The sequence below is a fragment of the Sorex fumeus genome, unplaced genomic scaffold (genome assembly GCF_029834395.1).
Source record: "Sorex fumeus unplaced genomic scaffold, SorFum_2.1 ptg000073l, whole genome shotgun sequence".
In the NCBI taxonomy this organism is placed as follows: domain Eukaryota; kingdom Metazoa; phylum Chordata; class Mammalia; order Eulipotyphla; family Soricidae; genus Sorex; species Sorex fumeus.
Genome location: NW_026606130.1, coordinates 17,028,207 through 17,054,862, shown reverse-complemented (window position 1 = coordinate 17,054,862; position 26,656 = coordinate 17,028,207). Strand labels below are relative to the sequence as shown.

The 26,656-nt window shown below is 44.4% G+C and overlaps 1 protein-coding gene across 3 annotated transcripts in view; it reads left to right on the top strand.

Annotated features, from left to right (window-relative positions):
• The window catches only part of NBDY (negative regulator of P-body association), a 112,730-nt gene that overhangs the window by 31,829 nt on the left and 54,245 nt on the right, over positions 1-26,656 (top strand). The window contains exon 1 of one of the 3 annotated variants that reach the window (XR_008794616.1): positions 20,268-20,319. The exons of the other annotated variants lie outside the window; for them this stretch is intronic. The gene's annotated coding sequence lies outside the window, so the exon portion shown is untranslated. Of the gene's footprint in view, positions 1-20,267; positions 20,320-26,656 lie in introns of those variants that run through there. 3 annotated transcript variants of the gene reach the window in all.

Genomic DNA, 26,656 nt, shown 5'->3' with positions numbered 1-26,656 from the left:
TGTATTGGTCAGACATTACAGGCAGCTGTTGTAACTCCATGTCATCCTTCTTGCCTCTCCCCTCGCCTCTGCTAAAATAACCACCCCAGCATTACCACTATATAACACACAGTTACCTGAGGGTCTGCACAAAATGGGAACTACTCCCTTTCTGTGTTCCCTATAATGGTCATCTGTGAACAGTTCTGTCCTGCCTAGTTGCGACCTTGTAGGGTTCCAGCAACTTGGGGATATTTGATGGCTTATCAAATCCAGTAACCCATCATCAGTGGTAAGGTGAGGAAGTTAATCCCCTTCTAACTAGCCCAAGGTGCTGATTTCCAGAGGAAGCTGCAGGCCTTGGGAGGAAGCTTTGTCCTATCAGAAGTGCCTTGGCAAGTCAGCATGGTAGCTACTGGCTACCTGGACTGAGTCTCTTGTGTCTGTCTGTGTGTGTGAGGGGATGCTGTGTCATAATTGAAACACTCACTGCTTACCTGGTGTCCAGAGGCAATTTACAGTTCAAGGAGCAATGGGCATGGCATATGGGTTTGGTAGAATGGAGGCCAGGTTCTACTGGGTGCTATCTTTCTGTGCAGTGGTCATACAGTCTTGGATATTTGATAGTCAGTGCTGGTTTTGTTTTTGTTCCCTGTTTTAAACTCGTGCTCTTTCTTTTAAATTTTCTTAAATTTTAGGGCCACATCTAGTAGTGTTCAGGGATAACTATTGGCTGTGTTCAGGGATCCTTCTCATGGTGCTCAGGGGAACAAATATGGTGCCTGGGAATCAGTGTGGGTGAGCCAGAAATAAGACAGGTGCCTTATCCATGAAAATGTCTCTGGTCCTCTCTCTGCTATTTTATTGGCTTTATTATATCTTATTTGTTTTACATTATAGTGATTATGAATATTACAACAATTATTTTATTAAAAATATCAGTTGATAATATACACTCTAATGATATAGATATGCCATCATATTTTATAACATTGTAAACAGTTTATAGACCTATAATAAGTATGTGATACTTAAAATTGATGGATTTAGTTATAAAAATACATAGCTTATTTATCATTGAAACCTTTATAATTATTTTTTAAAGTTTTTTATTAATGAATTTTTTTTTTGCTTTTTGGGTCATACCCAGCGATGCACAGGGGTTACTCCTGGCTCTGCACTCAGGAACTACTCCTGGCGTTGCTCAGGGGACCATATGGGACGCTGAGAATCGAACCCGGGTCAACCATGTGCAAGGAAAACACCCTACCCGCTGTGCTATCACTCCAGCCCCTATTAATGAAATTTTTATTTAACCTGGGGAAATTCACAAATCCTGGACAAAGTGTAGAGGAGGGGAAAGTACCTCAATATCTTTTGCGTATCTACAATGCCATTTTGTGGACATTTTTTGCTGTCAGCAGCAAAACCAGGCCTAGAGTTGCTTTGGGCAGGGTTGTATATGTCTGAAAGTATTGGTTATAGGGGTGTGGTGGAATCTCCAGTGTCCCTCAAAAGGCTCTTAACACAACACTCCTATCCAGAAAGTTCATCCTGTAAAGGAATCTGAATCCCAGAATAGGTGAAAGTTGACCTGTATAGTATGCTGGAGAAGAGGGCTAAGAAACCCCAGGGTGAGCAAATCTGCCACAGGGTGTTGTCTTGGACTAATGACATGAATCCTCAAAAGCAGTGAGCTGTTGGGTCGCACCCTGTGAGAAAACTGGCTTTCTGACTCCAGCAGTCCATCTAGAACTTCCCTGAAAAGATTGGTCAGCAAATGCTCCTTGTGCTTTTAGTCAGTGGTGAATTTCTTTCATCAGGCTAGACCCAAAATGGCTTATCTGGAAGCCCAGAGCCAGCCAGCACTGCAAGGTTTTAGAAGTCATCTGCTGTATGGTCCCCAGGTTCCCAGAGCTCTCATGTTTGCCCATAGGCCCCACCAACAGGAGGATGCCCTCTAGCCTCTGTTGCCCAGGAGGAAACTCTGCTCTTGGCAGAGCCCTTGATAGCTCAGGCAATGCTCAAGCTTAGACTCAGCAGAAGGCAGGTCATTGCTGTCTGGTCATTGCTGTCTGGGCTTTTCCACTGGATGGCAATGTTGCACTAGAAATGTTTGTGTACCTTTTACCTTTGCTCCCTCTTACACCCCCCCCCCACCCCAATCCCATTCTGTCTATCCTCAGTATATCTCAGTAGAACAGGGATGAGCTCCGAAATGATTTTAGAAGACTTAGACTGGGAAGGTTGGAAAGGAAGGGCAGGAGAGGAGTCTGGATGCCTGTGAAGGAAGCCAAGTATAGGAGGAGGCACCTTGGAAGTCCTGAATAGAGGAATGGGTGAAGGGGGACCTAGAATGTTCCTTATAGTTCTTACCTTAAAAAACCATTTCAAAGGTAACATCCTTTTGGGGAAAAGTAGATTCTAACCTTTGTTGACTGCAGGTTTGGCTTGCACAAGCTGGTGATCACCCACTGAAGCTGAAGGCTTTTAACTAGATATTCCTCTCAAGCTACCATGGTGGCCAATAGCTACTGGAGTGAGTCTCTTGTGCCAGTGTTTGGGGTGTGTGGGTGCTTTGTCATAATTTAAGCCCTCACTGCTCAACCTGGTGTCCCAGAAACAGTGTACTGTTCTAGGTGAGTTTTGGTTTTTGCAGTAGGAGGGGACTGGAGCCCTCAGGTGCCATCCTCCTGGGCAGTGGTCATAGTGTCGTGGTCTATCTGCTGGTTAGTGCGTTATGCTTGAGTTTCTAGTAACTCAATGAGATATCCAAGACACAGAAAGAGAATAGTCTTAGAATACTTAATGAATTTATCACAACGGGTCCAGGGACAGTATGGAGGATTGTAACCCTATAAATGATTCAATAACAGGTTGTATTACTCTAAAAATTAAATTCCAAAGTGTCAATTAAGATTGTACAAGATTTAACCAAAATCTGGAAAAACACCGAGTGCCCGAGAACAGATGACAGATGACAGTTTAAAGAAAGTTTGGTACATCTACACAATGGAATACTATACAGCTGTTAGAAAAGATGAAGTCATGAAATTTGCATACAAGTGGTTCTACATGGAAAGTTTCATGCTAAGTGAAATGAGTCAGAAAGAGAGGGACAGATGTAGAAAGTCTGCACTCATCTGGGGAATATAAAGTAGCAGAAAGGGAGACGAACACCTAAGAATAGTTGAGATAAGTACCAGGAGCTCTGCTTCAGGGCTTGGAAGCTGGCAGCAGATGCTGGGGTTTACTACATACCTAAAATAGGAACACATTGTCTCTTCATATAGCTCAGGGTCAGGACATTCTATTTGCCATAATAAGCCTTGGGTTATAAATCCCCAGATTCTCTTAGAGATTTACATAGGCAGCACAGATGATTATTCTAAAATTTTTAGGGTCTGACTCTTACAAACTTTTAACCCTTTCTTGGTCCAACAGTATGTGAATGATCTTTTCTGGATCTATATTGTAAGATAGATGACTATACCAAATGGCTTAAACCAGTACATAAAGTTTTAGGGTCTCACTTAGCACTGTTCAGACCTTGCTCAGAGCTTGCTCTGTGTTCAGGGCTCCCAATTCGTGATGTTCAGTAGAACATATCAGGTGCCTGGGTTCGAATGTGGAAAAACTAAGAACAAGAAAAGTGCCTTACCCACTGCACTTTCTGGTCATTTCTCTTCTGCTTTATTGTTTCTATTAATAAGTCTTATTCTTTTTAAGTTATGACTATTAACACCATATTTCATTTTTAGATATTAAACTGAAATACAAATCAGTGGATTACAACTCAGCGAGTGGTTTAAACATAATCATGCCAAATAATTATAAAACATATTGTAAACATATAAGCCTCCATAAATATGACATTTAAAAATAAAAATACATACATCTAATTTTCTGAATATGTAGATCTGATTTTATGAGTAAATATGCTTTACTTATCATTTAAATCTTTGCCATCATTATTTTAAAAGCTTTTTCATTCATGGATTTTTTTTTGGTGTGTGTGTGCAAGTTCACAGTGGTAGTATGGACAGGGAATGGGGGGAAGGGACCGGGTCTTATGCGTATCCACAGTGCCATCATGTGGACATTGTTTCAGAGCAAGGACAGGGTTTGAGTTGTTTGGGGCTGGGTTGGACCCGACTGACTGTTGGTCTGGTAGTGATAGGTAATTCTCAGTGTCCCCCACAAGGCCAGCAACACCATTGCCTCTCCAGAAAGTTCACCTTATCAAGAGACCTGGATCCAGGGCAGGTCAAAGCTGACCCTGGGAAGAAAGCTAAGAAACATTAGGCCTACTTGAAAATGGCTGTCACAGACAGTAGTGAGAGATGACCTGAACAAATGACCCAACTCCTACAAGCAGTGAGAATTGTGACTTGTGAGGAACCTGGCACCCTGATCTAGACATCCCACTCAGAACTCCCCCAAAAAGACTGCCCCAGAAAATGCTTCTGGTGACTGCAGTCAGGTCTTGGGGAGTTGCTTTCACAGGCTAACTCAAAATGTCTGACCTGATTTAGGGTCAACAACAGCCCTGGAGGTCTTTAGGGCTGCCTACTGTATGACTCTGGATTCCAGAGCTTCACTGCTTTTCTATTGGACGCCATCAGCTTTTGCTTGCTGCTTAGCCCATATTTGCTCCCCAGGAAAGGAACTGGGGGAACTCTACCCAGGGCAGAGCCCTGACAGCTCAGTCAGCCCCTTGATAGTCTTGGCAGAATCTGTCAGACAGCACTGACATTTAAAAATCCATAGATCTAATTTTCTGAATATTTAGATCTGATTTTATGAGTAAATATGCTTTACTTATCATTGAAATCTTTGCTATAATTATTTTAAAAGGTTTTTCATTGATGGATTTTTTTTTAAATTTGTACAAGCTGACAGTGGTAGTCTGGACAGGGAGTTGGGGGAGAGGAAGGACCCAGGTCTTACGTATATCCACAGAGCCATCTTGTGGACATTATTTCAGAGCAAGGACAGGGTTTCGGTTGTTTGGGGCAGGGTTGGACCTGGGTGACTGTTGATCTGGTAGTGATAGGTAATCTTCAGTGTTCCCCAGAAGGCCAGCAACACCATTGCTTCTTCAGTAAGTTCACCCTATGAATAGACTTGGACCCCAGGGCAGGTCAAAGCTGATCCCTGGGAAGAGGGTTAAGAAACATTAGGGCTACTTCAAAATGGCTGTCACAGACAGTTGTGACAGATACCCTAGCAAATGTACAAACTTTTACAAGCAGTGAAAATTGTGACTTGTGAGAAACCTGGCACCCTGATTCTAGACATCCCACTCAGCATTCCCCTGAAAAGACTGTCCCAGAAAATACCTCTGGTGACTGCAGTCAGGGCTTGGGGATTTTCTTTCACAGGGCTAACCCAAAAAGGCTGACCTGAGTTAGGGTCAGCAACAGACCTGGAGCTCTTTAGGGATGCCTGCTGTATGACTCTGGAGTCCAGAGCTTCCATGCTCCTTTATAGGACCCCACCAAGTTTTGCTTGCTGCTTAGCCCATATTTGCTCCCAAGGGAAGGATCTGGGGGAAGTCTACCCAGGAGAGCCCTGACAGCTCAGCCACCCCCTTGATAGTCTTGGCAGAAACTGTCAGACAGCACTGCCATTTAAAAATACATAGATCTAATTTTTCTGAATATATAGATCTGATTTTATGGGTAAATATGCTTTGCTTATCATTTAAATCTTTGCTATTATTTTTTAAAAGGGTTTTAATTGATGTATTTTTTAACTTTTATTTATTAATTTTACTTGTGTAAATTGACAGTGGTGGTAAAGACAGCGAATGGGGGGGGAGGGGAAGAGATTGGGTCTTATGTTTGTCCACAGTGCCATCTTGTGGATTTTGTTTCAGAGTAAGGGCAGGTTTTACTTTGTTGGGAGCAGAGTTGGACCTGTCTGACCATTGGTCTGGTAGTGATAGGTAATCTTCAGTGCCACCCACAAGGCCAGGACACCATTGCCTCTCCAGAAAATTCACAATAGCTAGAGACCTGAATCCAAGAGCAGGTCTAAGCTGACCCTTGGAAGAAAACTAAGAAACAATGGGGCTATTTCAAAATGGCTGTCACAGACAGTAGTGACAGATGACCCGAACAAATGATCTGACTCCTACAAGCAGTGAAAATTGGGACTTGTGAGGAACCTGGACCCTAATTCTAGACATCCCACTCAGAACTCCCCTGAAAAGACTGCCCCAGAAAATGTTTCTGGTGACTGCAGTCAGGGTTTGGGGAGTTGCTTTCACAGGCTAACTTAAAATGGCTGACCTGGGTTAGGGTCAGCAACAGCCCTGGAGGCCTTTAGGGCTGCCTGCTGTATGACTCTGGATTCCAGAGCTTCCATGCTTGTCTATTGGACCCCACCTGCTTTTGCTTGCTGCTTAGCCCATATTTACTCCCCAGGCAAGGAACTGGGGGAAGTCTACCCAGGGCAGAGCCCTGACAGCTCAGCCAGTGCCTTGATAATCTTGGCAGAATCTGTCAGACAGCACAGACATTAAAAAATCCATAGATCTAATTTTCTGAAAATGTAGATCTGATTTTATGAGTAAATATGCTTGACTTATCATTGAAATCTTTGCTATCATTATTTTAAAAGGTTTTTCATTGATGGATTTTTTTTTTTTTAATTTGTGCAAGTTGATAGTGGTAGTCTGGACAGGCAATGGGGGGAAGGGAAGGGACCGGGTCTCATATATATCTACAGTGCCATCTTGTGGACAATGTTTCAGAGCAACGGCAGGATTTGGATTGTTTGTGGCAGGGTTGGACCTGGCTGACTGTTGGTCTGGTAGTGATAGGTAATCTTCAGTGTTCCCCAGAAGGCCAGCAACACCATTGCCTCTCCAGAGATTTCACCCTATGAATAGACCTGGACTCTGGGGCAGGTCAAAGCTGACCCCTGGGAAGAAAGTTAAGAAACATTAGGGCTACTTGAAAATGGCTGTCACAGACAGTAGTGAGAGATGACCTGAACAAATGACCCAACTCCTACAAGCAGTGAGAATTGTGACTTGTGAGAAACCTGGCATCCTGATTCGAGACATCCCATTGAGAACTCCCCTGAAAAGACTGGCCCAGAAAATGCTTCTGGTGACTGCAGTCAGGGCTTGGAAACTTGCTTTCAAGGGGCTAACCCAAAATGGCTGACTTGAGTTAGGGTCAGCAATAGCCCTGGAGGTCTTCAGGGCTGCCTACTGTATGACTCCAGAGGAACTCTACCCAGGGCAGAGTCCTGACAGCTCAGCCAGCTCCTTGATATTATTGGAAGAAGTTGTAGTTGTCAAACAACACTGACATTTAAAAATCCATAGATCTAATTTTCTGAATATGTAGATCTGATTTTATGAGTAAATATGCTTTATTTATCATTGAAAAATTTGCTATTATTATTTTAAAAGATTTTATACTTTTGGATTTTTTTTTTTTTACTTTTGCAAGTTGACAGTGGTAGTCTGAACAGGGAATGTGGGGGAGGGGATGAGCCCGGATCTTATGTATGTCCAGAGTGCCATCTTATGGACAATGTTTCAGAGTAAGTGTAGAGTTTGGGTTGTTTGGGGCAGGGTTGGACCTGGCTGACTAGGTAGTGATAGGTAATCCTTAGTGTTCCCCACAAAGCCAGGGACAGCATTGCTTCTCTAGAAAGTTCACCCTGTGAATAGACCTGGACCCCAGGGCAAGTCAAAGCTGACCCCTGGGAAGAGGGTTAAGAAACATTAGGGCTACTTGAAAATGGCTGTCACAGACAGTTGTGACAGATGACCTGAGCAAATGTACAAACTTTTACAAGCAGTGAAAATTGTGACTTGTGAGAAACCTGGCACCCTGATTCTAGACATCCCACTCAGAACACCCCCAAAAAGACTGCCCTAGAAAATGCTTCTGGTAACTGCAGTCAGGGCTTGGAGAGTTGCTTTCACAGGGCTAACCCAAAAAGGCTGACCTGAGTTAGGGTCAGAAACAGCCCCTGAGGTCTTCAGGTTGGCCTGCTGTAGGAATCCAGGGGAACTCTACCCAGGGTAGAGTCCTGACAACTCAGCCAGCCCCTTGATATTCTTGGAAGAAGCTGTCAAACAGCACTGACATTTAAAAATACGTAGATCTGATTTTATGAGTAAATATGTTTTACTTATCATTGAAATCTTTGCTATCATTTATTATAAAAGGTTTTATACTGTAGGATTTTTTTTTTTTTTACTTTTGAGAGTATATCTGCCCGCATGGCAGAGCCTGGCAAGCTCCCTGTGAAGTATTCCATATACCAAACACAGTAACAACAAAGTCTCCAATGGAGAGCAAATTGATGATCAATGGGAGGGCCTTTACTTTACTTTTACTTGCAAGTTTACTGTGGTAGTCTGAACAGGGAATGGGGGTAGGGGAAGAGACCGGGTCTTATGTATGTCCACAGTGCCATCTTGTGGACAATGTTTCAGAGTAAGGTCAGGGTTTGGGTTGTTTGGGGCAGGATTGGACCTGGTTGACTGTTGGTAGGGTAGTGATAGATAATCTTTAGTGTTCCCCACAAGGCCAGCTACACCATTTTCTCTCCAGAACGTTCACCCTGTGAATAAACCTGGACTCTGTGGCAGGTCAAAGCTGACCCCTGGGAAGAGGGTTAAGAAACATTAGGGCCACTTGAAAATGGCTGTCACAGACAGTTGTGACAGATGACCCGAGCAAATGTACAAACTTTTACAAGCAGTGAAAATTGTGACTTGTTAGGAACCTGGCAGCCTGATTCTAGACATCCTACTCAGAACTCCCCCGAAAAGACTGCCCCAGGAAATGCTTCTGGTGACTTCAGTCAGGGCTTGGAGAGTTGCTTTCACAGGGCTAACCCAAAATGGCTGACCTGAGTTAGGGTCAGCAACAGCTCTGGAGGTCTTCAGGGCTGCCTGCTGTATGACTCCAGGGGAACTCTACCCAGGGCAGAGTCCTGACATCTCAGCCAGCCCCTTGATAGTCTTGGCAGAAGCTGTCAAACAGCACTGACAATTAAAAATGCATAGATATAATTTTCTGAATATGTAGATCCGATTTTATGAGTAAATATGCTTTTCTAATCATTGAAATCTTCGCTATCATTATTTTAAAAGGTTTTATACTGTTGGATTTTTTTTTTTTTTAACTTTTGTAGTTTGACCATGGTAGTCTGGACTGGGAATGGGGGTAGGGGAAGAGACCGGGTCTTATGTATGTCCACAGTGCCATCTTGTGGACAATGTTTCAGAGCAAGGGCAGGGTTTGGGTTGTTTGGGGCATGGTTGGACCTGGCTGCCTATTGGTAGGGTAGTGATAGGTAATCTTTAGTGTTCCCCACAAGGCCAGCTACACCATTTCCTCTCCAGAAAGTTCAGCCTATGAATAGACCTGGACCCCAGGGCAGGTCAAAGGTGACCCCTGGGAAGAAAGTTAAGAAACATTAGGGCTACTTGAAGTGGCTGTCACAGACAGTTGTGACATATGACCAGACCAACTGTACAAACTCCTACAAGCAGTGAAAATTGTGTCTCATGGGGAAACTGGCACCCTGATTCTAGACATCCCACTCAGCACACCCCCGAAAAGACTGCCCCAGAAAATGCTTCTGGTGACTGCACTCAGGGTTTTGAGACTAGCGTTCAAAGGGCTAACCCAAAAAGGCTGACCTGAGTTAGGGTCAGCAACAGCCCTGGAGGTCTTCAGGGCTGCCTGCTGCAGGACTCCAGGGGAACTCTACCCAGGTCAGAGTCCTGACAGCTCAGCCAGCCCCTTGATATTCTTGGAAGAAGCTGTCAAAAAGCACTGACATTTAAAAATACGTAGATCTGATTTTATGAGTTAATATGTTTTACTTATCATTGAAATCTTTGCTATCATTATTTTAAAAGTTTTTACACTGTTGGATTTTTTTTTAACTTTTATAAGTTTACTGAGGTAGTCTGGAGCGATAGCACAGCAGTAGGGCGTTTGCCTTGCACGCAGCCAACATGGCCGACCCGAGTTCAATTCCTCCGCCCCTCTCGGAGAGCCTGGCAAGCTACCGAGAGTATCTCGCCCGCACGGCAGAGCCTGGCAAGCTCCCCGTGAGGTATTCGATATGCCAGACACAGTAACAACAAAGTCTCCATTGGAGATGTTACTGGGCCAGCTCCAGCAAATTGATAATCAGTGGGAGGGCTTTTACCTTTTACTTTACTGAGGTAGTCTGAACAGGGAATGGGGGGAGGGGAAGAGACTAGGTCTTATGTATGTCCACAGTGCCATCTTGTGGACAATGTTTCAGAGTAAGGTCAGGGTTTGGGTTGTTTGGGGCAGGATTGGACCTGGCTGACTGTTGGTAGGGTAGTGATAGATAATCTTTAGTGTTCCCCACAAGGCCAGCTACACCTTTTCCTCTCCAGAAAGTTCACCCTGTGAATAGACCTGTACCCCAGGGCAAGTCAAAGCTGACCCCTGGGAAGAGGGTTAAGAAACATTAGGGCCACTTGAAAATGGCTGTCACAGACAGTTGTGACAGATGACCCGAGCAAATGTACAAACTTTTACAAGCAGTGAAAATTGTGACTTGTGAGGAACCTGGCACCCTGATTCTAGACATCCCACTCAGCATTCCCCTGAAAAGACTGTCCCAGAAAATACCTCTGGTGACTGCAGTCAGGGCTTGGGGAGTTTCTTTCACAGGGCTAGCCCAAAATGGCTGACCTGAGTTAGGGTCAGCAACAGCTCTGGAGGTCTTCAGGGCTGCCTGCTGTATGACTCCAGGGGAACTCTACCCAGGGCAGAGTCCTGACATCTCAACCAGCCCCTTGATAGTCTTGGCAGAAGCTGTCAAACAGCACTGACAATTAAAAATACATAGATATAATTTTCTGAATATGTAGATCTGATTTTATGAATAAATATGCTTTACTTATCATTGAAATCTTCGCTATCATTATTTTAAAAGGTTTTATACTGTTGGATTTTTTTTTTTTTTAACTTTTGTAGTTTGACAGTGGTAGTCTGGACAGGGAATGGGGGTAGGGGAAGAGACCGGGTCTTATTTATGTCCACAGTGCCATCTTGTGGAAAATGTTTCAGAGCAAGGGCAGGGTTTGGGTTGTTTGGGGCATGGTTGGACCTGGCTGACTATTGGTAGGGTAGTGATAGGTAATCTTTAGTGTTCCCCACAAGGCCAGCTACACCATTGCCTCTCCAGAAAGTTCACCCTGTGAATCGACTTGGACCCCAGGGCAGGTCAAAGGTGACCCCTGGGAAGAAAGTTAAGAAACATTAGGGCTACTTCAAAATGGCTTTCACAGACAGTTGTGACAGATGACCCGACCAACTGTACAAACTCCTACAAGCAGTGAAAATTGTGTCTCGTGGGGAAACTGGCACCCTAATTCTAGACATCCCACTCAGAACCACCCTAAAAGACTGCCCAAGAAAATGCTTCTGGTGACTGCACTCAGGGCTTTGAGACTAGCTTTCACAGGGGGGCCAACTTAAAAAGGCTGACCTGAGTTAGGGTCAGCAACAGCCCTGGAGGTCTTCAGGGCTGCCTGCTGTATGACTCCGGATTCCAGAGTTTCAAAGCTTGTCTATTGGATCCCATCATGCTGCTTAGCCCATATTGTTCCCCAGGCAAGGAACTGGGGGAAGTCTACCCAGGGCAGAGCCCTGACAGCTCAGCCAGTGCCTAGTCTTGGCAGAAGCTGTCAGACAGCACTGACATTTAAAAATACATAGATCTAATTTTCTTGAATATGTAGATCTGATTTTATGAGTAAATATGCTTTACTTATCATTTAAATCTTTGCTATCATTATTTTAAAAGTTTTTTTTGATGGATTTTTTTTTTAATTGTGCAAGTTGACAGTGGTAGTCTGGACAGGGAATGGGGTGGAGGGAAGGGACTGGGTCTTATGTATATCCACAGTGCCATCTTGTGGACATTGTTTCAGACCAAGGGCAGGGTTTGGGTTGTTTGGGGCAGGGTGTTGGACCTGGTGGACTGTTGGTCTGGTAGTGATAGATAATCTTCAGTCTTCCCCACAAGGTCAGCTACACCATTGCCTCTCCAGATAGTTCATCATATTAAGAGATTTGGATCTCAGGGCAGGTCAAAGCTGACCCCTGGGAAGAGGGTTAAGAAACATTAGGGCTACTTGAAAATGGCTGTCACAGACAGTAGTGACAGATGACCTGATCAAATGACCCAACTCCTACAACCAGGGAGAATTGTGACTTGTGAGGAACCTGGCACCCTGATCTAGACATCCCACTCAGAACTCCCCTGATGTGACTGCCCCATAAAATGTTTCCGGTGACTGCAGTCAGTTCTTGGGGAGTTGCTTTCACAGGGCTAACTCAAAATGGCTGACCTGGTTTAAGGTCAGGAACAACCCTTGCTTGTCTATTGGACCACGTCATCTTTTGTTTGCTGCTTAGCGCATATTTGCTACCCAGGGAAGGAACTGGGGGAAGTCTACTCAGGGCAGAGCCCTGACAGCTCAGCCAGCCCCTTGATAGTCTTGGCAGAAGCTGTCAGGCAGAAGCTGTCAGAAAGCACTGACATTTAGAATATTTAGATCTGATTTTATGATTAAATATGCTTTACTTATTTAAATCTTTGCTATCATTATTTTAAAGGTTTTTCATTGATGGATTTTTTTTTTTTTAAATTTGTGCCAGCTGACAGTGGTAGTCTGGACAGGGAATGGGGGGGAGGGGAACGAACCGGATCTTCTGTATATCCACAGTGCCATCTTGTGGACTTTGTTTCAGAGCAAGGGCAGGGTTTGGGTTGTTTGGGGCAGGGTTGGACCTGGCTGACTGTTGGTCTGGTAGGGATAGGTAATCTTCAGTGTCCCCCAGAAGGCCAGCGACACCATTGCCTGTCCAGAAAGTTCATCATATCAAGAGACTTGGATCTCAGGGCAGGTCAAAGCTGACCCTGGGAAGAAAGCTAAGAAACATTAGGGTACTTGAAAATGGCTGTCACAGACAGTAGTGACAGATGACTTGAACAAATCACCCAACTCTTATAAGCATCGAGAATTGTGACATGTTGGGAACCTGACACCCTGATCTAGACATCCCACTCAGAACTCCCCCAAAGAGACTGCCCCAGAAAATGTTTCTGGTGACTGCAGTCAGGGCTTGGGGAGTTGCTTTCACAGGGTAACCCAAAATGTCTGACCTGGGTTAGGGTCAGTAACAGTCCTGGAGGTCTTTAGGGCTACCTGCTGTATGTCTCCGGAGTCTAGAGCTTCATTGCTTGTCTATAGGACTCCACCACCTTTTGCTTGTTGCTTGGCCCATATATGCTCCACAGGGAAGGATCTGGGGGAAGTCTACCCAGGGCAGAGCCCTGACAGCTCAACCAGCCAGCCCCTTGATAGTCTTGGCAGACAGCACTGACAGTTAAAAATCCATAGATCTAATTTTCTGTATATTTAGATCTGATTTTATGAGTAACTATGCTTTACTTATTTAAATCTTTGCTATCATTATTTTAAAAGGTTTTCCATTGATGGATTTAAAAAATTTTTTTTTTTAATTTGTGCAATCTGACAGTGGGAGTCTGGACAGGGAATGGGGGGAGGGAAAGGGACCAGGTCTTATGTATATCCACAGTGCCATCTTGTGGACATTGTTTCAGATCAAGGGCAGTCTTTGGGTTTTGGGGGGCAAGGTAGAACCTGGCTGACTGTTGGTCTGGGAGTTATAGGTAATCTTCAGTGTCTTCCAGAAAGCCAGCAACACCGTTGCCTCTCCAGGAAGTTCACTCTATCAAGAGACCTGGACCCCAGGGCAGGTCTAAGCTGACCCTGGGAAGAAAGCTAAGAAATGTTAGGGCTACTTCAAAATGGCTCTCACAGAGAATAGTGACAAATGACTGGGATTTTCACAGTCCACTGTGTTGTGTTGTGCACCAGGAATGATATTACCCTTTTCACTTATACTGCTCCCCTTCCCCCATTTAATCCTTACTTCAAATTTCCTCAAGTTCACCTGAGGAGACCAGGATGAGATGTGCAAAGAGCTAGATGAATTCAACTAGGATGGCTGGGGGAAAGGATTGGCAAAACGAGGAAAGGGAGGTTAGGTGGATGACTTTCAAGGAAGCTAACTGGACAGGAGACACTCATTTTGGAAAACTAGAAGGTAGGAACTAGTAATGGGGCTCATAGAAAGAAAGAGAAAGAGAGGTGTTGTGAAGAAGAGGAGAGAGGGATACTGAAGCCAAAGTAGAGTACAATGAAGTCTTGTAAGAGCTAGCAGCTGGTTGGCAGTCTGATGTAGACTGTCAGGCCTGTGGCTGTTGTAGGCACTTAAGTATATAGATTCATTAGTAGTTTGGCAGCAAGGTAGGGAAAAAGGACCAAAGTATGAAGCTAAAGCAATCTCAATTTCAGAGGGCAGGGCTCACCCAGGACAGGGCTTCTGCAGCACCAAATCAGGTACTATTTTGTGGCCAATCTCTAAGACTGTTTAAGCTTGCTTAACCTCTTATTTTGATGACTGCACCACCAACTTGGGCACTCCTTTGGGACAAGCCTAAAGTTTCCTTTAACTAGTTTGATAGTGCATATTCTGATTGACCGGAACAGAGATAACCCCTTCAAGAAATCCTACCACATGACACACATCCTGCTTTTCTGCTATGCAAACATGGGTCTATCTTATCTCTCAATGGAGCTCACATTCTGGGCACGGGATCAAATACAGTTTGCCTCTTTCTCAAGAGAGTGGGATCAGTTGGTCTTTCACAACACCAATGCTTCCCTTTATATAAGATCCAATTTATTATACACACATTTACACACACACGGTGAGTATATCATAACCACATGTTTTGACTCTATTGCTCAGGCCTCCATCAAATCTGAATTTTACACCAAACTCACATGACTATGGCCCTCTTGCACTTTGTACTAGTCCGACAACACAGACAACTATGCAACACTATATTAGCCTTCCAACCTCTCCACCACTTTTTTAAAATTTTTAATGGAACACCGTGAGATACAATTACAGACTTTCGTAAAATACACTTTAATGATTATGTAATCATTAAAGTGTAATAGTAAGTGTAATACAATACAATATAATAGTAAGTGTAATACAACACAATACAATACAATACAATACAAAGTGTAATACAATAGTCAACTACCCATCCCTCCACCAGCGCCCCTTCTCCACTGGCAATCTTCCCAGTATCCCTCCTGCCACCCCCCACCACCCCTGCCTCTGTGGCAGGCACATTCCCTTTTACTCCCTCTCTCCTTTTGGGTGTTTTGGTTTGCAATACAGATATTAAGTGGCCTTCGTGTTTGGTCTAAAGTCTACTTTCAGCATGCATCTCCTATCATTAGCGAGGCCTCCAAGCATCCTTTGTTTGATGGTCTCTTCTCTATCTCGTCTGCCTTTCCCTCCCGCATGTGAGGCTGGCTTCCAGGCCATCTCTACCACTTCTGACCCTCACCTCTACTGCCACAACACCTACATTACTACCATCAACTGTCACTCAGTCTGCCAGAGGATCCGCACAAAATGGGAACTGTTCCCTTTCCATATTCCCTGTGATATTTCTTTGTGAACAATTCTGTCCTGTCCAGTCCAACCCTCTTGGGACCCAGTTCAAAAAGGAAGACTCTGTTTCCCCTTGGTAGCTGCTAAAGAGCAGTCCCATTTTTGTCTTCTTGCAAATTACTGGCCTCATTTTTATAACAGAAAATTAACAATCAGTATAACACAAAATTCTTCCCCAAAGCTTAGTCTCATAGGAGGCTAAGACAATGGGCAGGCTAAGGTAGATGACCAGACAAGTATCTATCAGATACTTCCATTCTCTATAGCATTCTTGCCAATGGATAGCAAATGAAAAGAGCTCAATTTTCTTTTAAAAGGGCCTACACAGAAAACCTTTATATTTAATTTCCTGTATTTTCTGTAATACAAAGACCTAGGTTTCCTATATCCCACCACCAAAATGCGCCTTAGCTAACTTAGTTCTATGCTAAGTTCCTCCCCACTAGGGGATATACTTTCCCCTTGTCTTCTAGTTTTCAGTAAACTTTGCTACTTTCTTAACTATGAGTCTGAGCATTTTTACTGCTCATTATTGATGCAGAAGAGGCAGAAGTGACAGTGCCAGGCCTTTGTGTTCATTCCTGATTCCCAGGTTCTTCAGTATTTTCAGGAATAAAAAGGAGCCTTCCAAGTGGGGAGGAACTTAGTATCAGACTAAGTTAAGGTACGAGAGTTGACCCAGCCCAGGCAGTTGAAAACCTCCAGAACTCAACCACTGCCACACTCACAGCTGCTCTCCACATGTTCTGGCTGAGCCTCACCCATGAGTGAATAATCCGCAGAAAACCCAGGTATGTGTGACTGAGAACTCTGCGTTCAATGGAACTGGGAACAGGGATTCTCTGACAGTGTACCCCTACTTTACTGGCAACTCAGCAGTCACACCCATAAGCCACCTATGGCTGGTGCCAGATAATCTCGTCATTGGCCACCATCCAGATTGCATGTTCTCTCCTGGAAGGGAGCATAATATGAAACTTACCATAACCATGCTGCTGGACCCCACGCCAGGCTACTTCACTTGGGGTGCTCCAAGGGAGGAGGGTGAGACTCCTCCCTGCCCCAAGGGACCCAACCCTGGAAGCCGAAAACCTCCAGAACGGTTGAGTAACCGCTGCCATGCTCACGGCCGCTCTCCACATGCTCAGGCCGAGCCTCACCCACAAATGAACCTATTCCTGGATAGCGCGACAGCTCACACCTCACATCACCCATACTCCAAAAGTACTGCACCACATTTGATGGGGTTTAAAGAGGCAACCAATCCTAGCGGGAATTTTTATTTTTTTTTACAGATATATATGTGCTCACTCGAGCAGATCGATGAACGGGAGGACAGTGCTACAGTGCTATAATACAGTGTATATAATACACACACACACACACACACACACACGTTTCAACCTTTAACAACATGTTAGTGATCTCTTATAGATGGGCTTATTAGCACCGGGTGAAATACAATAATCTTCATACTCTTTCCTCTAAATAAACTTTTTTGTAGCATTTTCAGCAGTTTTTCATAACAAGCAATACAACATAAATTATTTTGGTTCGCTTTGGGGCAGGGGCTGGGGTTCAGGATGGAAGCATCTGAAATGTGGTAGGAAGGTGTCATGGTGGTGGGATTGGTGTTTGAATATTAAATGTAATCAAATATTGTGAACTACTTTATAAAATAAAAAAAATTTTTAAATTAAAAAACAAGATAAGGGAGTTTTGTGTAGGCCTTTTTAAGGGGTCCTGGCATTTCTTGTCGGTTGGAAAATATTTACAAAAGAAGCCAGAAAATCACAAGGATGTCTAGCTGAGCATTCTTGCCCCTTATCTTAGTCTACCTGTGGGCCTAGGCTCTAGGACAGAGTTTTATGGTCTTGGAAATCTCTAGGAACACTGGGGCAGGACTTTGGGAATGAAATGTTTATCAAGTCGATGGGGGAAAGGTGGCAAGAGATAACTGTGACTTCCTCTTTACTGGCAAGAGGAAACAAATCTTCAAGGCCTAATTGTCAATCATCTCTCTTTTATCACCAGCCTAGACACTAGAGCAGAGTTTTATGTTTTTGTGAAGCCCTGGGAATGATGAAACAGAACCTTGGGGGTGGAATGTGTGTCAGGTTGATGGGGGAGAGTTGGAAAATCTTGAAAGAAGAAACTATGACTTTCTCTCTCACTGATAAGGGGAAACTGAGGCTTCTTCTTTCAGTATGTTCATTCTTGAAAATATTGAAGAATTTGAGAATCATGGACAAACACAGAGAACTTCTGACACTGTTCCTGCATCACAATCTTTGGGGGTTGTTTGATAGTTTTGTCAGGCCACCTGGCCCATAATCAGTGGTTAAGTGAGGAAGGTAATCTCTTTTTGGAGAAATCTCCTGCATTTTGGCCTTTGTGGACTGCAGGTTTGGCTTTCTGAAGCTGGTGATTTCAAGCTGAAGCCACAGGCTTTGGGAGAAAGTGTTGTTCTATCCATAACTGCCTAGAAAGTCAGTATGATGGCCACTAGCAACCTGGAGTGTGTATATGTGTACACTGTGTCATATTTGAATCCCCCACTGCTCCCCTGGTATCCAAGAGGCAATTTATTGTTCCAAGAGCAGTGACCATAAGATAGGGGTTTGGCAGAAGGAGGGGGCAGGAGCTGTAGGGTGCCTGACTCTTGGATAGTAGTCATGCAGTTATGGCTGTTTGATGGTCAGTACTGGTCAGTACTTAACCTAAGGATGTGTGTATAAAGGAAGCTCAGTGGAGTACCTTGGTGACTTATATAAAGTGGGGATGAGAGAGGTGGCAGCCTCCAGAAGGGGATCTTCAACTTTCTCCAGGTCCACCCACTTCTCCCACTAGGGGAATGACTGGGGAAATATAGGATTGATGAGTCTGCTCTGAGGCTTGCTCCTTTCAGGAAAGGAAAGTCAGTCCTAGACTTTAAACTTGACTCACGCCTTTTGGGTTCTCACCTTTCCCTCATGGAAAAGAATTTCAGGAGGAAAGGATCAGTATAGTTAACATAGGTTATATTTGGAAGTTCTGAAGAAGAGGAGTAAGGGATGGAGGGAGGGTGAGAGAGAGAGGGAGGATAGGAGAGAGAGAGAGAGTATAGTGCTCAAGAGAGAACCTAGAACCTAGGCTTCTCCAAGAATGGAGAAAGAGGCCTAGTATATATCCCAGCATTTAAGTATGAAGGTATTGAAGTTGGTGAGCCCCATGGGTGACTTAAGTGAGGCCGGGAGGAGAGAGATGGTCACTGTCTCCTGATCTGCGTCTTCCACCCTGAGACCCAGAGTTTACGGGTTCTTGTCTCACCTCCCAGAAAAGAATTTTAGAAGTAGTGAAGTAAAACACATTTTACTTGGAGGTTTTTAGGAAGAGGAAGGAGAGAGAAAGTGAGAGAGAGTAACCTGCTCAAGAGAAAACATAGACTTTTCCATAGGTGGAGAGAACCCCTAAAAACATCCCAGCATTAGATTTGAAGGTATGGAAGTAGACATCAAGAGGGTAGATGCAGGTGCCACATGTGTTTGGTTATGTGGGCACAAGCAGCACAGGGGCTTGGTGAGCATATGCACTCTTCCTTTGTTCAAGGTGGCTTTTTTAGTTTTCTCAACCTGCCCCAACATGGGGTTTCTACCTAGGTAAACCTCCCACCTTGCTAGGGAGTTTGCCAAGAGAAGTGGTTGTAGTTTTGTTTGAAATTACTTTTCCTGGCCTTTTGTTTCTGCTGGAGCTTCTCCTGGAGTGGGGTCCAGCTTCTCTGGGTGTGTTGCTGGTGCCAGATGAAAAGTCTTATCAGGCCTTCATTTCTGTTTTCTGCAAAGTTGACTCTTTGCAGTTTCACGGCTATTAATATTATTATTTCCCAGGAAATTAATTGCCATTGCTGTGGTGGTGGTGGTGGTGGTGTGTATGTGGTGGGGGGATCTTCTCTATCTACTTGCCTGCCTACATCCATATGAAAGTACACATCTCAAAAGGGGAGATGTGGAGGACACAAGTGCTTGGGCACCACATGTGCTCAGCAGCACAGGGAGCACATAGGCTTGGGCAGTTTATGCCGGAAATTTCTTTGTTTAAGTAGGCTTTTATAGGGCTTCTCCCAAGCTTCCACACATGGAGCTTTTTACCTAGGTAAGAGTCCATTGCTAGGTTGGTTGACAAAGGGTAGAATTGAGGGTGGTTGATGACCTTTGAAATTCTTTTCTGGCCTTTGTTCCTGTTAGAGCTTCTCTCAGAAGAGGATCCAGCCTTCTGGGTCTGTTCTGCAAAGTAAAGGACATAATCAGGCCTTAATGTCTGTGCACTTGATGGGTCCTGAAAGCCTTAGTTGCTAATATAATAATAATAATTATTAGTTAATAGGGCATTTGTTTTGTATGTGGCCGACCTGGGTTTGATTCCTTCTCTTGGAGAGCCCAGCAAGCTACCAAAAGTATCCTGCCCGCACGGCAAAGCCTGGCAAGCTCCCATGTGGCGTATTTGAGATGCCAAAAACAGTAACAAGTCTCACATTGGAGACGTTACTGGTGCCCGCTCAAGCAAATCGATGAACAATGGGAGGACAGTGCTACAGTGCTATAGTTGATATTATTACTAGCTAATAATATTACAAGTTGCATTATTATACATTACTATTACTAGTAATATTACTACTAATAATACCACTGCTAACAATATTATTAGCTTGTAATACCATCCTGCTTTTTCTGATGCTCTGCACCTAGAAGTTGCAATTTTTAAGGTAATCGCTATAAAAAATATTTAGGGAGTAGGAGAAATAAGTTTATTATGGCAAATCAAAAAGAACTAGCCAAACAGAAAATTTTGCCAATCTTATGATGAGATTGAATTTATTTCCTACATTATTTAATGTTTTTTTAAAAATGTTTTTGTTTGTTTTTGCGCCACATCTGGTGTTGCTCAGGGCTTACTACTAGCTCTCTACTCAGGGGTCATTCCTGGTGGTGCTCATGGGATCCCATATGCAAGTGCTCAGGGGACCATATGTAGTGCCAGGCATAGGACCTGGGTTGACTGCATTCAAGGCATACCCCTTAATCTCTTAACTATCTCTCTGGCTCTCTACATTACCTAAAACCATACATACTATATAATAATATATACTAAATATATATACTATATAATAATAGTCCAGCAGAGCCTGGCAAGCTACCCGTGATGTATTCGATATGCCAAACACAGTAACAACAAAGTCTCCAATGGAGATTTACTGGGCCCGCTCGAGCAAATCAATGAACAACGGTAGGACAGTGACAGTGACAGTAACATTGCTATTAATAAATAATAGACAAACGATAGACCAATAGTAATGATTAATATCACTAGCTATATTGTTATTAGCTAATAATATTATTTGGTTGGTATTATTACTAGCTAGTAAATTATACCTAGTTGGTATTATTACTTCCCAAGAGTTCATTGCCATGGGGATCCCATCCCTATCTACCTGCCTGCCTGCTTCAATATCAAGGAAGGTTTTTAACATATAGTAAATATGTTATAGACCTACAATAAATATGTGATATTTGAATGCATGAATAGATGTACTTTTATAAAAATATATCCAATTTATCATTATAAAACGTTTTTATTATTATTTTATAATTTATTTCATTGATGGAGGTGTTGGGCTGGAGCGATAGCACAGTGGTAGGGCGTTTGCCTTGGGCCGCCCAGTTTGATTCCTCTGCAATTTCTCCGCCCCTCTCAGAGAGGCCGGCAAGCTACCGAGAGTATCTCCCCCGCACAGCAAAGCCTGGTAAGCTACCCGTGAAGTATTCGATATGCCAAACACAGTAACAACGAGTCTCACAATGGAGACGTTACTGGGTCTGCTCGAGCAAATACATGAACAATGAGAGGACAGTGACAGTGACAGTTTTGGAGGTGTTTGTTGTCCGAAGGCCAGATGAAAATGTGGAGAGAAGTAGATTTAGATGTAGCAGGTAGATTTCTTTTATGTAGTCAAGTGCCATCATGTGGACATTGTTTCAGAGACAACTACCAGGTCTAGGGTTGCTTTGGGGGTCAGGGTTGGAGCTAGCAGCAGGTGTTGGTCATGGGAGGGGGAAGGGTTATCTCCATTGTCTTCCAAAAAGTCTGCCCCATCCTTTCCACTTCACTCCTATCCAGTTCATCCTATCAAGGTTCCATTCCCCACTGGGCAATTGTAAGCAGACCATATAGCTCCCTGGGGAAGAAGACTAAGAAATTACTTCAGGAGTAGAGGAGTATTCAAATGGCTGCCACTGGAAATTGACACAGAAAAGTCCAGAGCAAATGGCAGGACACCCTATTATCAGTAAGTTCTTGGCGAGTGTCCTGTGAGAAAACTGTCTTCCTATGTACAGGATGGCCACTCAGAACTTGGCAGAAAAGACCCCCCTAGTGAGGATTTGCTTCCCTTGCTAAACCCAAAATGGCTGACCTGGAAACAGCATCTTGTGGGCTGTTGACCCAGGGTTACATGCTTGCCCATAGTGTCCCACCAGCAGGAAGATACTGAAGTTCATGGGCCCCCACAGCTGGCTTATGTGAGACGGAGAGGACAGAGAAAGTCACTTTTTTCCAATCCACCTATGCCACCCCATGACTCAGGATTAAGAAAAACCTCTTAGATTCTAGCCTTTGGGGTGGGCAGTTTTGGCTAGCCCAAGCTGTTGATCTCCAGCTGAAGCTACAGGCCTTGAAAGGAAGCACTGTCCTCTCCTAATGTATCTCTCAAGCCACCATAAGCTACAAGCTACCTGGAGTGAGTTTCGTGTGTCTATGTCATGTGTGTCTGTGTCGTGTGTGTGTGTGTGTGTGTGTGTGTGTGTGTGTGTGCGCGCCCGCGCGCGTGTGCTTTTGCCTGTTAGGGTCTGGAGTCAACCACCCCTCTAGGACAGAGAACAGCTGATAATGCAAATCACATAGCAAGGTTTATTGTTCCAGCTATCTGGGATCCAAGTATCTGCCAGGCGCAGCAGGTTTCAACAAGGACCCCAAGCACTAGATTCAGCAAGTTCTTATACTTTCATTTTAGCAAGTAAGCATTACTCAGCAATTCTCTATGGGACCTAATATTTGACAAAAGCATCTGGTTTTTCTGCTTTAACACTTTGTGACTCTCCACCCTTGTTTACAGAAATGAGCTAGTTTCTTGTTCCTGGAAGAGGCCTAAGTAACTCAGAGGCCACAAAGCCTGTCACAGTAGTTCTTCGGCTAAGCAGGTTAGGACATGCCCTCACTGTGAAGTTAGTGGGCCTCCCATGGGTGGCTTATGTGAGGCAGAGAGGAGAGAAATAGTAATTTTCTCTGCACCTGTCTCTGCCACCCCAAGACTGGCTGGGAAGGGTAGGACTGATAAAGTCTGCCATAAACCCCTACATGGCATGGGCTAGTGTCCTGCCAGCCCCACCAGATGGCCATCCAGCCACACTGATCTCCACTTGGTCTTCTAGGTGATGTCGGTGGGCCCCATGGATGGCTCATGTGAAGTGGGGTGGAGAAAGATGGTCACTTTCTCCCAATCCTCCTTTGTCACTCAGGACCCAGGGTTACTGGATTCTTGTCTCACCTAGCAGAAAAGAATTTCAGGAGTAGAGAAACAGTGAAGTAAAACAGGTTTTATTTGGAAGTTTCAATTTTGAAGGGGAGGAGAGAGAGAGAGTAACACACCCAAGGGAGAGTGTGGGCTTCCCCAAAGTCTGAGAAGCCCCTACACACATCTCAGCATTAGACATGAAAGCATGAAAGTACACATTTCAAGAGGGGAGGAGATGCAGGTGCCACATTGTGCTCAGCCACATGAGCGCCAGCAGCACATGGGCTCAGACAGCATATGTATGCCCTTCTTTTGTTCAAGGTGGCTTTTATAGGGATTTTTCAACCTGCTCTTAAGTGGGACTTCTATCTAGGTAAGGTTCATTGCTAAGGAGGTTACCAAGGGGTTGGGGTTTGTGATGGTCTTCTTTGAAATTCTTTTCCTGGCCTTTTGTATCTGATGGAGCTTCTCTGGGTCTGTTGTTGGTGCCAGGTGAGGGTCTTATCAGGCCTTAGCTCCCGTTTTCTGCAAGGTTGGCTTTCGAAACTTCAGGGCTTTTACTTCCCAGGAAATTTACTGCCATTGCCTTGGGAGGGGGCATTCCCTATATGCCTGCATGCCTACATCATAGACATGGGAGGTGGTCCCCGACACCCAATTTCTAGGAGAGCCAAGAACTCAGACTAGAGTGAGCAATTGCTCTTTGCAGGAAAGGAAAGTCTTTCCTAGAACTTACCCAGGGTTTCCAGGTACTTTGTGCAGTCTCAAAGAAAAGAATTTGAGGGGCATTTGAGGAGTAGACAAGCAGTGAAGTAAAACATTTTATTTGGTACCGTTTAGGAAGAAGGACGGAGGGAGGGAGGGAGGGAGGGAGGGAGGGAGGGAGAGAGAGAGACAGACAGAGACAGAGACAGCCAGCCAGACATACAGACAGACAGACAGAGACAGACAGGCTCAAGTGAGAAAACAGCCTTCTTCAGAGATGGAGAGAGACCCAGTACACATCTCAGGAGGGGAGATATGGGTGCCACATGTGCATGGCCACTTGGGCACAAGCAGCACATGGACTTCTGCAGCATATATATGCCCTTCCTTTGTTAAAAGTGTTTTTTATAGTTTTTTTCCCAAGTTGCCCCAATGTGGGACTTCTACCTAGGTAAAAGCCTTTGCTACTGTAGTTGCCAAGTGGGAGTGGTCTATGGTCTTCTTTTAAATTCCTTTCCTGGCCTTTGTTCCTCCTGGAATTTCTCTCAGAGGTGGGATCCAGCCTTCTCTGGGGCTCTTGACTCCAGGTAAGGGGTCTTATAATCAGGCCTGAGCTCACTAGGTGGGCTTTTTGCAGCCTTGGACTATTGGTTTTATTGCTTCCCAGGAATTTCATTTCAATGGGGGCCCTTCCCTGTCTAACTTCCTGCCTCAACTGCTCACCTGGTGTCCCAGAGACTTTATGAGATATGGGAACAGTGATAGGAACTACTGATTTGGCAGAAAAAGGGAGCAGGAGCTGCAGGGTGCCAGCTTCCTGAGCAGTGGTTATAGTCTTGCTTTTTTGATTATCAGTGCTGATTCTGGTGTCTGTATTCTGACTTTGTGTGTGTTTCTCTCTCTTTTATTTTTAAAATTTTGTTAAATCTTGGGATCACACTACCAGTGTTCAGGGCTTGCTCTTGGCTGTGTTCAGGGATCTATACTGGTTGTGCTTAGAGGAACATATACGGTGCCTTGGTTCTAATGTGGAACAGTTAGGAGAAAGACAAGTGCCATGTCCAGTGGACTCTCTCTAACCCTGTCTCTTATGTTTTATTGCCCTTATTAAGTCTTACTGGTTTTAAGTTTTTAAAAATGCCAGCATATTTTAAACATGTTATAAACCTATCATATATAATGTTTAAAATACATAGACTTAATTTAATGAGTAAATTTACTCTATCATTTTAGAAATCTTTATTATTACTATATTTTACGGCTTTTATTGGTGGGTTTTTCTTTCTTTTTCTTTTTTTTTGACTTTGAGTCACACCCGGCAGTGCTCAGGGGTTACCCCTTGCTCTGCACTCAGGAATTATTCTTGGCTGCTCCAGGGACCATATGAGATGCCAAGATCTAACCTGGGTCCAGTCAGCTACTTGCAAGGCCTACCAGCTCTGGAGATGTTCACAAGTTCTAAGCCTATGGGAGGAAAAGGAGGGCAGGGACTTGGTGTGGAAAGGAAAAGGGGAAGATAACAGGTCTTCTGTGTATTCACAGTGCCATCATGTGGACATAGTTTCTGGGGCAGGAGCAGAGTTAGAGTTGCTTTGGGCAGGGTTGGAGATGAAATTCAGTGTCCCTTATATAGGTGAGAGGGAATCTCCAGTGTTCCCCTAAAGGTCTGCCCCACCCTTGTTACTCAACTCTTGTCCAGAAAGTTCATCTTATCAAGGGACCCAGACTCCAGATAGGTGGAAACTGACCCATATAGCACCCTGAAGACAAAGGCTAGGAAACTCTAGGAGTTGTCCAAAATGGCTGCCACAGGGAGTTGCCCAGGATTATCCAATGCAAATGACCAAACCCTCCAGAAACAGCTATTTCTCAGTGACGTCCTGTGAGAAAACTGGCCTCCTGATTCCAAAGAGACCATTCAAAATTCCCCGGAAAACTCTACCCTAGTGTGCATTCAGTGATGAGATGCTGTCACAAAGGTAGACCCAAAATGACTGTCATGTTCCCTGCTCCAAACAGAATCCTGGCAGCCAAAAACCTCTAGAACCCAACTGCCACCATGCTCAAGGCCACTCTCCACATGCTCAGATGAGCCTCACCCAAGAGGGGATAAGCCTTACCCAAGACTGGAAGAACATCACCATAGAGCGGACCAGCAGGAAAACACAGATATGCAGGAACCCTGACTGGAATTTCCAAGCCTGCTTGGATCTGGGCTGGGCCTCCTTCTCCCCACTCCCCCCCCCATGTAATCTCATCAATGGCCAAGACCTAGATACTATAAAGTAAAGCTCCTGGAAGAGAACGACACAGAATTTCCTGGACATTATATTCTATCCATAAAAAGCAATACAAAACAAATCGTCTAGCATTGCCTTTTCGGCAGATTTGAGTGGTGGTGAGACGTGTCGAAATATGGAATGTAACCAAAGCAGAGGGAGATTCACTTGATCATTTGACATCCCGTTACTCATGGATTTGCTTGAGCGGGCACCAGTAATATCTCCATTCATCCCTGTCGCATGCTAGTGTAGCTCAGTGTCGTCTGCTTGCTCCAGGAACATGAAGAGCCGTTCATTCAGGGTCTTGACGAAGAAGTCTGACCATCTTGTAGGTAGGCGGCCATGTGTTCTTTTGATGTTCATGGAATCCAGTCAGTAACGGCTCTAGTCCAGCGGTTGTCTTCAAATCGCATTACGTGTCCAGCCCACCTGATTTTCGACGCCTTCGCAAACGAGACAGCGTCCCTGATTCTCGATCATCAAGGGAGATTGGAACTCTGAATTCCTTCTCTCACTGGAGTGAAGCATGATAGTCCAAGCATAGC